Genomic DNA, 13,320 nt, shown 5'->3' with positions numbered 1-13,320 from the left:
ATGCTCTTGGATGTGTTTTGAGTCAGGAAGTCATTGTCTAAGAACACCCTGTTGCTTTTGCATCAAGACAATTGGATGCAGTGGAGAAGAATTATTGCACAACAGTGAGAGAAGTGGTTAGCTTGATATACAGAATGATGTACAGAAGGAAGTTGAAGGTAGTGAGGGACCATGTTGCTTTGAAGTTGTTACTAAGTCTGATGGACCCACCCAGTAGATTGACAAGCTAAACAGAGAAATAGCTGGGTCATAACACTGGGCAATGGCAGGCAGCACAGAGCACCAGCAAAAAGGGTAAACAGTATGGCAAGCAAAAGCTGTTTAGCATGCATCATAGATTATCATGTATAGAGACAAGATCAGGACCATGAGTAGTGTGTTGACCAAGCTGAAGCTAGAAGTATTATGCGAAATGTGTGTTCACATTTTGTTGGGCCATGGGAGTATCGAGTGATGAATCACAAGAGGTGGAAAAGTACTGGTGGAGGGAAATGAAAGATGATATCAATTGATATGTTAGGAACTCCATGGATTGTGCACAGCAAGTAGATTTAAGTCAGAAGCAGGTACTGTTATAGAGCCTGCCAGAAGCAATGGATCCATTAAGTATCATTGGGATGGATGTTTGAGGCCCCTTCAACTGAACACCTGCAGGTAATCATTTTGTGCAGACCCTGATAGATCAGTATTCGCATTACATTGAGATAGTGCAGTCATGGTCGCACAAGCATTAGTGAATAGGTAGTTTTTGAAGTCCAGAATGCTAGACAATACTTAAAGACCAGGAGACAAACTTCATGTCAGACCTATTGAAAGTGTTGTAGCAATTACTAAAGGTGAAAAAACTGAAAACGTCTCTATTTCATCCACATGCTAATGGGAGGACGAAACAAGTTCATCACACAATGGGGAAGATTCCAGAATGAGATTTTCACTCTGCAGCGGAGTGTGTGCTGATATGAAACTTCCTGGCAGATTAAAACTGTGTGCCGGACCGAGACTCGAACTCGGGACCTTTGCCTTTTGCGGGCAAGTGCTCTACCAACTGAGCTACCCAAGCACGACTCACGCCACGTCCTCACAGCTTTACTACTGCCAGTATCTCTTCTCCTACCTTCCAAACTTTACAGAAGCTCTCCTGCGAACTCTGCAGAACTAGCACTCCTGAAAGAAAGGATATTGCGGAGACATGGCTTAGCCACAGCCTGGGTGATGTTTCCGGAATGAGATTTTCACTTTGCAGCGGAGTGTGCGCTGATATGAAACTTCCTGGCAGATTAAAACTGTGTGCCGGACCGAGACTCGAACTCTGGAAGGTAGGAGACGATATACTGGCAGAAGTAAAGCTGTGAGGACGGGGCGTGAGTCATGCTTGGGTAGCTCAGTTGGTAGAGCACTTGCCCACGAAAGGCAAAGGTCCCGAGTTCGAGTCTCGGTCCGGCACACAGTTTTAATCTGCCAGGAAGTTTCAATTGGGAAGATGATTAGTTATTATGTGAATGCACAGCATTCAGATTGGGACACATATCACCCTTCATTCTGAGTGCATACAACTCAAAAATACACACTAGCACATTATTGTCATTCGAGGTGGTGTACAGGAAAAAGATGCTGGGCCATTTAACTTGATTAGCCTGAAAGAAGACAGGAAAGGAAAGATGGTATGAGAGTTCATTAGAATAGTGATGGAAGTATGGAAAAAGGTTCAGTGGCCTAATACTTAGGCACTGGAGAAGCAGGAAGAGGTGGTGAAACCATTGGAAACGTTACCTCAGTATAAAATGGGTCAATGGGTGATGTTGTGAAGTCCATATACCTCAAAGGGAAAAATGAAGAAGTGTTATCAGGACCCATACCAAGTAATTGAAACTACATCACCAGTAAATGTGAAGCTGCAGCTGCCAACGGGGGCAACAATTGTGCACATTGGGCATCTACAACCATTCAAGTGTGCACCAAAAGCAGTTCCATGAGAGGCCTTGGTAAAAGCAAGGAGAGAGGAAAAAAAGCAGAAGAGTGAGTGACAAGAGAGAGAGGTCCAGAGACCTCAGGCTCAACATGAATTAAAGCAAAGGAATTCACTTACACGCAGAGTGATTTTCATGATTTCTGAATTTTTTCTTTTGTGTATAGTATAGGTATAGTACAGGGCTATTACAAATGATTGAAGCCATTTCATAAATTCACTGTAGCTCCATTCATTGACATATGGTCACGACACACTACAGATACATAGAAAAACTCATAAAGTTTTGTTCGGCTGAAGCCGCACTTTAGGTTTCTGCCGCCAGAGCGCTCGAGAGCGCAGTGAGTCAAAATGGCGACAGGAGCCGAGAAAGCGTATGTCGTGCTTGAAATGCACTCACATCAGTCAGTCATAACGATGCAATGACACTTCAGGACGAAGTTCAACAAAGATCCACCAACTGCTAACTCCATTCGGTGATGGTATGCGCAGTTTGAAGCTTCTGGATGCCTCTGTTTTAGGGGAAATCAACGGGTCGGCCTGCAGTGAGCGAAGAAATGGTTGAACGCATGCGGGCAAGTTTCACGCATAGTGATGTGAAAGATTCAGTGTTTAAACCTCCTCTACCAAGAAACGTGCCAGAACTGCGAGCTCGCATCAACAATGCTTTCGAACTCATTGATGGGGACATGCTGCGCCGAGTGTGGGAGGAACTTGATTATCGGCTTGATGTCTGCCGAATCACTAAAGGGGCACATATCGAACATTTGTGAATGCCTAAAAAAACTTTTTGAGCTTTTGTATGTGTGTGCAAAGCATTGTGAAATTATCTCAAATAATAAAGTTATTGTAGAGCTGTGAAATCGCTTCAATCATTTGTAATAACCCTGTATAGGTATAAATCCTCCCCCATGAACCACGGACCTTGCCGTTGGTGGGGAGGATTGCATGCCTCAATGATACAGATACCCGTACCGTAGGTGCAACCACAATGGAGGGGTATCTGTTGAGAGGCCAGACAAACGTGTGATTCCTGAAGAGGGGCAGCAGTCTTTTCAGTAGTTGCAGGGGCAACAGTCTGGATGATTGACCGATCTGGCCTTGTAACATTAACCAAAACGACCTTGCTGTTGTGGTACTGGGAACGGCTGAAAGCAAGGGGAAACTACAGCCGTAATTTTTCCCGAGGGCATGCAGCTTTACTGTATGGTTAAATAATGATGGCGTCCTCTTGGGTAAAATATTCTGGAGGTAAAATAGTCCCCCATTTGGATCTCTGGGTGGGGACTACTCAGGAGGATGTCGTTATCAGGAGAAAGAAAACTGGCATTCTACGGATCGGAGTGTGGAATGTCAGATCCTGTAATCGGGCAGGTAGGTTAGAAAATTTAAAACGGGAAATGGATAGGTTAAAGTTAGATATAGTGGGAATTAGTGAAGTCTGGTGGCAGGGGGAACAAGACTTCTGGTTGGGTGAATACAGGGTTATAAATACAAAATCAAATAGGGGTAATGCAGGAGTAGGTTTAATAATGAATAAAAAAACAGGAGTACGGGTAAGCTACTAAAAACAGCATAGTGAACGTATTATAGTGGCCAAGATAGACACGAAGCCCATGCCTACTACAGTAGTACCAGTTTATATGCCAACTAGCTCTGCAGATGATAAAGAAATTGAAGAAATGTATGATGAGATAAAAGAAATTATTCAGGTAGTGAAGGGAGACGAAATTTTAATAGTCATGGGTGACTGGAATTTGATAGTAGGTAAAGGGAGAGAAGGAAACATAGTAGGTGAATATGGATTGGGGCTGAGAAATGAAAGACGAAGCCACCTGGTAGAATTTTGCACAGAGCATAACTTAATCATTGCTAACACATGGTTCAAGAATCATAAAAGAAGGTTGTATACATGGAAGAATCCTGGAGATACTAAAAGGTATCAGATAGATTATATAATGGTAAGACATAGATTTAGGAACCAGGTTTTAAATTGTAGGACATTTCCAGGGGCAGATGTGGACTCTGACCACAATCTATTGGTTATGACCTGTAGATTAAAACTGAAGAAATTGCAAAAAGGTGGGAATTTAAGGAGATGGGACCTGGATAAACTGAAAGAACCAGAGGTTGTACAGAGTTTCAGGCAGAGCATAAGGGAACAATTGACAGGAATGGGGCAAAGAAATACAGTAGAAGACGAATGGGTAGCTCTGAGGGATGAAGTAGTGAAGGCAGCAGAGGATCAAGTAGGTAAAAAGACGAGGGCTGGTAGAAATCCTTGGGTAACAGAAGAAATATTGAATTTAATTGATGAAAGGAGAAAATATAAAAATGCAGTAAATGAAGCAGGCAAAAAGGAATACAAACGTCTCAAAAATGAGATCGACAGGAAGTGCAAAATGGCTAAGCAGGCATGGCTAGAGGACAAATGTAAGGATGTGGGGGCTTATCTCACTAGGGGTAAGATAGATATGGCCTACAGGAAAATTAAAGAGACCTTTGGAGAAAAGAGAGCCACTTGTATGAATATCAAGAGCTCAGATGGAAACCCAGTTCTAACCAAAGAGGGGAAAGCAGAAAGATGGAAGGAGTATATAGAGGGTCTACACAAGGGCGATGTACTTGAGGACAATATTATGGAAATGGAAGAGGATGTAGATGAAGATGAAATGGGAGATAGGATACTGCGTGAAGAGTTTGACAGAGCACTGAAAGACCTGAGTCGAAACAAGGCTCCGGGAGGAGACAACATTCCATTAGAACAACTGACGGCCTTGGGATAGCCAGTCCTGACAAAACTCTTCCATCTGGTGAGCAAGATGTACGAGACAGGCAAAGTACCCTCAGACTTCAAGAAGAATATAATAATTCCAATCCCAAAGAAAGCAGGTGTTGACAGATGTGAAAATTACCGAACTATCAGTTTAATAAGTCACAGCTGCAAAATACTAACACGAATTATTTACAGACGAATGGAAAAACTGATAGAAGCTGACCTCGGGGAAGATCAGTTTGGATTCCGTGGAAATGTTGGAACACGTGAGGCAATACTGACCTTACGACTTATCTTAGAAGCTAGATTACAGAAAGGCAAACCTACGTTTCTAGCATTTGTAGACTTAGAGAAAGCTTTTGACAATGTTGACTGGAATACTCTCTCTCAAATTCTGAAGGTGGCAGGGGTAAAATACAGGGAGCGAAAGGCTATTTACAATTTGTACAGAAAGCAGGTGGCAGTTATAAGAGTCGAGGGGCACGAAAGGGAAGCAGTGGATGGGAAGGGAGTGAGACAGGGTTGTAGCCTCTCCCCGATGTTATTCAATCTGTATATTGAGCAAGCAGTAAAGGAAACAAAAGAAAAATTTGGAGTAGGTATTAAAATCCATGGAGAAGAAATAAAAACTTTGAGGTTCACTGATGACATTGTAATTCTGTCAGAGACAGCAAAGGACTTGGAAGAGCAGTTGAACAGAATGGACAGTATCTTGAAAGGAGGGTATAAGATGAACATCAACAAAAGCAAAACTAGGATAATGGAATGTAGTCGAATTAAGTCGGGTGATGCTGAGGGAATTAGATTAGGAAATGAGACACTTAAAGTAGTAAAGGAGTATTGCTATTTGGGTAACAAAATAACTGATGATGGTCGAAGTAGAGAGGATATAAAATGTAGACTGGCAATGGCAAGGAAAGCGTTTCTGAAGAAGAGAAATTTGTTAACATCGAGTATAGATTTAAGTGTCAGGAAGTCTGAAAGTATTTGTATGGAGTGTAGCCATGTATGGAAGTGAAACATGGACGATAAATAGTTTGGACAAGAAGAGAATAGAAGCTTTCGAAATGTGGTGCTACAGAAGAATGTTGAAGATTAGGTGGGTAGATCACGTAACTAATGAGGAGGTATTGAATAGGATTGGGGAGAAGAGAAGTTTGTGGCACAACTTGACTAGAAGAAGGGATCGGCTGGTAGGACATGTCCTGAGGCATCAAGGGATCACAAATTTAGCATTGGAGGGCAGTGTGGATGGTAAAAATCATAGAGGGAGACCATGAGATGAATACACTAAGCAGATTCAGAAGGATGTAGGTTGCAGTAGGTACTGGGAGATGAACGAGCTTGCACAGGATAGATTAGCATGGAGAGCTGCATCAAACCAGTCTCAGGACTGAAGACCACAACAACAACAACAACAACATAGGTATTAATGTTGCTTTGGATACAGTTACATGTTTGTGCTAGGGTAGGTTTTATTGTAAGCGTATTGAGGCAGCTGTTGAAAGACAGCAGGCTTCTGGGGAAGGGGAGGTGATACTGGTCCCTCTTCTCAGGTTACTGTATGGGAGAGAAGCAGAAGAAGAAGAAGAAGAAGAAGAAGAAGAAGAATAGAAATTCTTCCAATCCATATTCATATGTGGCATGGGCAGTTAACCCTTGTCTTTCTATCACCTAAATAGGATCTAAGAGGATTGAGGAAGGAGCAAAGACAATTGCTACCTGAATTTCAGCTAGTGGTGGAGCTGAGAAGCCATAACTTACCATTCTACTACCGTGGTGCTGTGGTGGGTGTAACAGAAGATAGCACATAACTGTACATATTGGTGAAGGTACCGGTAGTGGGCGAGCAGGTGGTGTTCAGCTGTTACATGGTGCACACTTATCCAGTTAAGTTAGCAGAAGTTGGGAAATTCATGCAAGTAAGAAAGGAAGGGGTGTTACTGTTAGCAGAAGCTGGGATAAATATATTGTGATGACTGAGGGTGAGCTGGCGGCAGTGCCAGAGTGGAGTAGTCACCACATGCCTTATTCATTAACTGTGATGGGTAGGAGTATGTGCATCATACAACTCTACAGTGGTAGAACAGAGGGGCGTCGTTACCAAAAAGATGTGATTGAATAGGAACCACATTTTCAGAAGAGAGGTTTACATGGAAAATTTCACTGTACAATGATGTACTTGTGGTTGCTAGTTGCTTTGTGCAAGGGAAACTCATAAAGATGAGACATTTGGAATTGAAAGGTGTGGAATGTTGATCAGTGGGACTATGTGTGTCATTAAAGGACCTGCATTTCATTTACCAATTACTGTGATGGGAGTTAGTCTACTAAATATGACACAGCCACAGTTGTAACAGAACCTTACTTTCCCTAACAACAGTTGGGAACCTAGCCTGGACCATTCATTAAGCTGGATGATAGGAGCCCAGGAGGTGCAGATCACTGCAGAATAATTTCTGCAGCATGTTTTACAGTATCAGTATGATAGATGTCATGTAACCATGACCTTGAATGTCACAATTCCTAGCGTTCTGGTGAGTCTGATTTTACTCTGCCTAGCTCTTATGTATTTAAAGTGGTGACTATGTGGAAGCCTGACCAGGAGTGATTCAAGTTCCCTCAGACTGGATACCCCAAGCAAGAACTGAAAGATAGATTTACAGAGTCAGGGATTAATGCAGTAATACTCATAGTAGTTAAGAACGGCAGATATAGTATTGGGTATTAGTTTTACATATTAGAGCTGGAAGTAATTACAATAGATAACCAGGCCAGGTAAGACATAAGGGACTGGAGGGCAGTGTAGTGCCATGACCCAGTGTTTAGTCAGAAAATTATAAGTACTTAACAAAATTAAGGAGAAGCAACACTGAAGCGCCACAGAGCATTATGTTAACAGCCTCAGGTTGGTAGCTGCCAGTGTGGTGATATTTGGGTCACAATAACAGACACGACAGTGAATTGCACAACGAGGATAGCTGAGCTCAGCAGTAAGTGGTTTAGATTAGATTAGATTAGATTTATTTTCATTCCCATTGATCCGTAGCGAGGAGGTCCTCCAGGATGTGGAACATGTCAGAAAAACAACAAATCATGACAAATATTTTCAACTAAAACAAATAAGTTAATGTACCATTCCACAGGTCCCAAGTGGAATGATCATCATTTTTTAATGAACACTATATGAAAGAGTCATTTTACAAATACTAATGCACTGAATTTAAAATAAATTTATTAAAATTTATTTATAAGGTAATAAACATGTAATACAACTACTATAATATTTATTTACAATGAACACATTACTGCACTGAAATGGTGCAGAAGTTGGATTGTACTTACACACACACACACACACACACACACACACACACACACACACACACACACACATATATATATATATATATATATATATATATATATATATATATATATATATATATATATATATATATATATACAATGAACATTACTGCACAGAAATTGTGCAGATGTTATATTGTACTTATATATATACACACAAATCAGTTGGTTTTACTGAGAAATTCATCAATGGAGTAGAAGGAGTTGGCCACCAACAAATCCCTTAGGCTTCTCTTAAACTGAATTTCATTGGTTGTTAATTTTTTTATGGCTGCTGGTAAGTTATTGAAAATGTGTGTTCCTGAATAATGCACACCTCTTTGTGCAAGACTAAGTGACTTTAAATCCTTGTGAATATTATTCTTATTTCTAGTATTGATTCCATGAATTGAGCTGTTGGTTTGAAAATGTGATATATTTTTAATGACAAATTTCGTTAAGGAATAAATACATTGGGAAGCAGTAGTTAGTATCCTTAGTTCCCTAAACAGGCTTCTGCAGGATGTTCTTGAGTTCACACCACATATAACTCTTACTGCACGTTTTTGTGCCCGGAAAACTTTAGCTTGGCTTGATGAATTACCCCAAAAAATAATCCCATATGACATTATGGAATGAAAGTAAGCATAGTATGCCAGCTTTTTCATTTTTATATCCCCTATGTCTGACACAATTCACACTGCAAATAGAGATTTGTTAAGACACTTCAGCAGTTCTGTGGTGTGCTCCTCCCAGTTGAATTTATTATCAAGCTGTAATCTCAAGAGTTTAACACTGTCTACTTATTCTATCTTCTTGTCATCGTATGTTAGACATATACTCGTGGGACACATGTAGCGTGTTTTTTCAAAGTTTAGTGACAAGGAATTGGCTAGGAACCAGTAATTAATGTCCATAAATGTTTTATTAGCTGAAGAAGGCTTGATTGAAGTGACAGGCATTGAAGTCCACACCAAAGAGTGTAGAGAGGTTACGAGAAAACATAAAGTTATTGGGATTTATCATCCACCAAAGGCTGATGTAGTTAGCTTCATAGACATATTTAGTAGAGTAGTGGGACGTTGTGGTGATCTGAATATTGAGGCAAAATCTTCCAGTTTGTGTAATATTTGGTTAACAGATACTCTTAACCCATATAATCTCATAAATGTAGTAAATAGTGATACCAGGGTAACAAAGTCCACATCTAGCAGAATTGATTATGTTATACTATGTAAACATATTAAAGACAGTGTTAGGTGCTGGAATATGGATTTTCACTACTCTGACCACAAATGCCAGCTTGTAGAGTATGTAAACACAAGCATCCCAAAAATTCCAAAAGTTACCAAAAATAAAAGAATCCTAAAAGAGGGTAACATCCTTGCCCTAAGAAATAAATTAGCTATAGAGGACTGGGATCTGCTTTACCAGACTGAAGGATCTGAAAACAAATGGGCCAAATTCTATGATACTATGCTAAGACACTTTGACAGATGCTGCCCTGTTAAAAAAATACAAAGAGTGTTCACCCATAACCAAAGTACAAAAACCAACAGACTGATACTTCCAGCAAATATGATAAAACTCAGGCAAAACATCCAGGACCTGGATATGTTACACAAGTCAACAAACCTGCAGGTTTTTAAGGCCAAGTACAACGAAGCCAAGAAAATCTTTAAGAAAGAGCTTTCAAATCTAAGAAAACAGATATACAGCAGTGAAATAGCTCAATCAGTCAATATAGCCAAGACCTCATGGAGAATTTTAAATCAATTTCGCAAAGCCACACCGAAGCCAGAAACTGAAATTGTAAACATAAGACATGAAGGAAACACAATTAAAGATCCTAATAAAGTCTGCAATGTTTTCAATAAATACTTTATATCTGCAGCTGTTTGTCCAGTTAATAACACAATTGTGAGTAGTGAGATAAAGCTCTGCCCCTTTGAAGAGCCACCTTTTGAATTCAAACAAGTAAGTGAAAAAGAAATAGGCTGGATAATAAATAACCTAAAGAATAAGTACTCATCCGGATGGGACGGTTTGAGTAGTATTGTGATTAAAAAATGTAATAAGGAATTAGTTTAAATAATCAACCACCTGGTAAACTGCAGTATTAGAGAACATACATTTCCAAATGTATTGAAATGGAGCGCAGTTAAACCAGTGCATAAAAAGGATCCAAGGAAGAGGTTTCAAATTTCAGGCCCATATCATTAATACCTGTCTTCAGCAAAGTATTTGAAGTGGTGCTGCTGACAGAACTTAGTGACTATTTCTTGAAAAATAAGTTCATAACAGACACACAACATGGATTCCGAAAAGATCATGGTACTATCACAGCAATTACGGAATTTCTTCACAAAACGTATGGTGCCCTTGATCAAGGAATGCAAACAGCTGGCATATTTCTAGACCTTACCAAAGCCTTTGATTCGGTAAACCATGAGTTACTTTTAAGTAAACTTGACTCATACAATGAAAATGCTGCATCCATGCAATTGCTGGCTACATATTTATTTAACCGCAAGCAGTGTACAAAGCTGACTTACAAAATCAATAATCAGATCGTTAATTTCCAGTCCAAATATGAGACAGTCACACAAGGTGTACCCCAGGGCTCAATTTTGGGCCCTTTCCTTTTCCTAGTGTACATAAATGATATAGAGCAACCTTTCAACTCCCGATTGGTAACCTATGCAGACGATACCTCACTGTTATTTCTTGGTAAACAAAACGATGAGTTAACGTTGGTAGCAACTGAAGGCCTACGTCAAATAACTACTTATTTCCAAGATCAAGGTTTGAAAGTTAATATCAGTAAATCTCAGTTATTGCCATTTAAACTTACAAACTCACACCAAACCTCTATCAGTAACATAGGTGGAATTGAACTAGTGGACACAGAAGGCTGCAGATTTCTAGGTATTCACCTAGATGAAAATCTAAGATGGGTAAACCATATCAAATTTTTATGCAATAAAATCAGCAGTTCATTACAACTAATCAGCCAGTTATCAAAAGCAGTCCCACATCAGACATTAAAAACAATTTATTATGGAACCATTTTCGCACAGATTAATTACGGGATAGAGATATGGGGTTGTGCTGCCAACATACATATGAACAGAATATTAACCCTACAGAAAAGAGCAATCTTCTAATTATCCATGGATTAGGGTATAGAGATTCATGCAGGGAAATCTTTGTTCATCATAAATACCTCACAGTCTACTCACTGTATCTTTACAAATTAATTATATTTTTTGTGACACATCAAAACAAAGAAACAAAGTGCTCTGATATGCATGCCTATAATACAAGAAATAAAGACTGCTACTAGAGACAAAGAACAAAATTAAAAACAACAGACCATAGTCCATGCATTAGTGGTCAAATATGGTACAACAGATTACCGAGCTCTATAAGGTGCCACAAAGGGAACTTATTCAAAGTCAAACTGAAATATTTCTTGATTGACAAGTGTTTATATTCTTTAAGTGAATATTAATATTAAACTAAAATATATATATATATATATATATATATATATATATATATATATATATATATATATATATATATATATGTAATCACATATGTATAAATGACTGTACTAAACTTGTAAAAAAGTGCTATGACATTTGCAAAAGACACCAGTTGGTGTCTCCATGCAAAAAAAATACAATAAATAAATACAATAAATAAATAAATAAATCTTTCTAAGATTACACTTGATTTGGTATTTATTGCAATGTTTGTATCATCAGCAAACAAAACGAACTTGGACTCTGATAATGTTACTGATGAAAGGTCATTGATATACACAAGAAAAAGTAAGGGTCCCAAAATGGAACCTTGTGGGACCCCACATGTAATTAATTCCAAATTGGATGGTGCCTGGTAGCTTGATACATGTCTCTTTCCTAATAACACCCTTTGTTTCCTGCCCGAGATATAAGATTTGAACCATTTTGCAGCATTTCCTGTTACACTATAATATTCTAATTTACTTAAAAGGATATCGTGATTTACACAGTCAAATGCCTTTGACAGATCACAAAATATACCAATTGCCTACAATTTTTTGTCTAATGAATTAAGCACATTTTCACTGTTAGTGTAGATAGCCTTCTCAATATCAGAACCCTTTAGAAATCCAAACTGTGACTTTGACAGTATGTTATTTTAGATAAGATGGTTATAAAGCCAACTGTACATCACTTTTTCTAAAATTTTTGAGAATGCTGGCAAGAGTGAAATTGGACGGAAATTTGGTGCTATTTCTTTATCTCCCTTTGTAAACAGTGGCTTAACTTCAGCACATTTCAACCATTCAGGAAATATTCCACTGATAAATGACTGGTTACACAGATAGCTTAATATGTTACTTAGCTCTGAATCACTTTCCTTAATTAACTTTGTTGATATTTCATCATACCTGCTAGATGTTTTTGATTTTAAGGATTTTATGATGGACATTATTTCTGTTGGGGTAGTGAGTGCTATGCTGCAGAAGCTTTGTAGCAAGTGGGGAGTTGTCACCACATCAGAGCAAGTCTCTTGTTAAGGCAATGTGACTAGGCACCAGATTTTAGTGAAACAAATGGTCACTGGCGGCATATAAATAAGTCTTGACTTTAAAGCAGAGATCACTTGTCATCATCAGATGCCAGCAGTACCATCATGATGCTGGAATGATGCTAGACAGTGAGATAACTGGGCTCTGCCAGCTTTAGCCATGGGTTCAAGACCACCCTGTGTCTGCTGTCTGCACTAAGTTCTTCATGGGACTTAGGGTCATAGCCCTGCTGGCCTGCAATCAGTGCCTACCACCACCAACACTGAGTTCCCAGTGGGACTCAGCACCACAGTGCCAGACACCAGATGACTTCTGTCTGAGGGCAATGGATTGTACCTCACACACATGCCACCACCGCAGTTGCATGCAGAGCCAAAAGGCTGTCTCCCAAGTGGGACGCCAATGGCTGTGGCCTACAGAGCCTGCTGGCCTCAGCTGCGTGAGGCACCAGCTTAGCAGCACTAGGCAGAAGCCCTGCCCATTCATCAGGCCTAGCAAGGGTCAACGATGAGAGGCATGCCTGCCTCACTGCGCAGAGTATCAAAATCAGCAAAAGTTCTTGTAACTGTTAATGGTGTTTGCCCAGGGCCCCACAGCCTACTGCCACCACTCACTCATTTCCCACCATGCCAATCATTCCCCAGC

General features: G+C 39.7%; 1 non-coding gene across 1 annotated transcript; it reads right to left on the bottom strand.

The window, feature by feature from the left end:
- Positions 1-986: 986 nt before the first annotated feature.
- On the bottom strand, positions 987-1,061 carry Trnal-caa. The gene has a single exon. It is a non-coding gene; the product is annotated as a tRNA-Leu (tRNA).
- Between the last annotated feature and the right edge of the window lie 12,259 nt (positions 1,062-13,320).

Source organism: Schistocerca piceifrons, chromosome 7 (assembly GCF_021461385.2).
Source record: "Schistocerca piceifrons isolate TAMUIC-IGC-003096 chromosome 7, iqSchPice1.1, whole genome shotgun sequence".
NCBI lineage: Eukaryota > Metazoa > Arthropoda > Insecta > Orthoptera > Acrididae > Schistocerca > Schistocerca piceifrons.
The sequence above is the reverse complement of the archived record's forward strand: the minus strand, read 5'-3'. Positions and strand labels throughout refer to the sequence as shown.